The sequence below is a fragment of the Myotis myotis genome, unplaced genomic scaffold (assembly GCF_014108235.1).
Source record: "Myotis myotis isolate mMyoMyo1 unplaced genomic scaffold, mMyoMyo1.p scaffold_m19_p_8, whole genome shotgun sequence".
Lineage (NCBI taxonomy): Eukaryota > Metazoa > Chordata > Mammalia > Chiroptera > Vespertilionidae > Myotis > Myotis myotis.
In genome coordinates, this window is record NW_023416390.1 from 50004330 (window position 1) to 50006342 (window position 2013).

The following is a 2013-nucleotide window of genomic DNA, read 5'->3' on the forward strand; positions in this document are numbered from 1 at the left end:
TTGGGAACAGCTGCAGTTTAATAGAGGAAAATTAACAAAAGGAAGTGGATAATTTGAGTACTATTCTCAATGACTTTAGTCTAGGTATTACATGCCAAAGAGTCAAATGCATATTAAACTATGATCAAAGCCAGTATTTTATTTCATAAAATAAAAAGTCGTAGTATCTTCCTTTCAGAAACACTTAATTGCAATTAATATTTAGCCTTTAATAATAAAAAAGAGTATATTTATTTGGAGTACACATGCCTTTTAAAAGTTTACATTTCTAGGGAAGAATTAACCTTAATGAGTAATAAAATAAAGGGAAGAAAGGAACAGATGTTGAGTGTCAAGTGCCAGTGGGAATGTTGGGCCATTGGTTGGAATTCAAGAATACATAATTTGGAAAGAAGCTATGACTAGAGATTAAATCTGTAAAATAACTGATGAGAATAATAACTAAAATCATGAGGATAAATAGGAGATCCTGTAGAGGGGCAACTGTTTATCTCTGATGGCATTATCTTTGTGAATAATTTTCAAAATATTCTCAGCATATGAAAAATCTTATCTTTAATATTTGCATACATTCATTTAATCTGTAGAACTTGCCATTCCAGATATAATTATAGCTATCCTTCTATTTTCATGAAATTCTTCAGCAAACTTTAAGGATAAAATGTTACTATTAATCACTAAAACATTCTTGAAACTAGCTTTGATCTTAATATTAGCTGGAAAAGGCCAAGGGAGATACAAAGAATGAGCTACAAGCATACCAACAAAATCACCCATGACAACTAGGAAAAGGCAGTCTCATCTTTTTAGGTAAGAGATTCCCATTTCTGCTCTCTTTATATTGTGACTACATTTACAGTTTAAAAGAGAGATACTGAAAGTAAACATCAACTAAAAGAAAGTGTTAGGGGTAATATTAATTAAAAAAAAAAAAGTATTATTTTGGCCAAAATATTAGGAGAGCTAAGAGAGAACCAAACCATGCCATGAAAAAGATAAAATATTTATGAACTTATATGCACTAGTAAATTTCCTTGAAAGAGATAAACCCTATACGATGGAATAATAAAGAAAAAAAACAAACTATTCTCATAGTGGACAAATGTAACACACTTTTATCGGAAACTGAGAAACTGTCATAAATAATATGAATAGAAATGCAAACAACCATGAATTGACTGTATGTGATATATGCCCTTATATATATTTATAGATTCCTCTGTCCTAAAAAGTATAATATACACATTTTAGAACATGTGGAGTATAGCATGAAACATTTACAAAATTTTCTAAGTTTCTAGTTCTCAAAAGAAAATTGTTAAAGATTCTGTGACCCAAATGAAATGTAATTTTCTTGAAGCTCCTGTTGATTTATGTGACTTACTTCTTGCCAATCAAATGGAGTGTAAGTGATGAGTGCAAATTCTGTATTACTTGTTACAGGTCTAAATTATGCCTTAAAGTTGCTAGCTTTCTTTTGTTCTGTAAACTAGACTTCAGATAGTCATCATCTAGCCTTCATGCTGCAGACAAGGAAAGCATCTAGAAGAGATCAGAACAACTAAGATGGAAGGGGCTTGGTTACCTGAACAACCTTGTGGAGCAGAGCTGCCCTGTTGGCCAGGACCAGGCAGACCGTTATATGAGAGAGAAATACACCTTTATTCTATGTACACCACTTTTTGTTACATCAATTGACGTGTAAAATATTTTTCAAGGATTTAAAATCTCTGTGAAGATAGAGATCTTTTTCTAGTTAATGCAGAGATGTCTATATAGGATTTCAATCACTTCGGTGCTCTAAACCATCCCACGCTCCCACTCACACAAATACTCTATTGCCAGCATGTCAGGACGATCCAAATCCTTTTATCTACACTACATTATTCTCTACTTTCAGTTTTCCCTTGATTCAAGATTGCACTAAAATGTTTAATGAGAAAACTGCTGTTTCAAACAAAGGCTACCATTTTGCATCTCGTAAAAATTATGTGTATATGCAATAAAACTGAC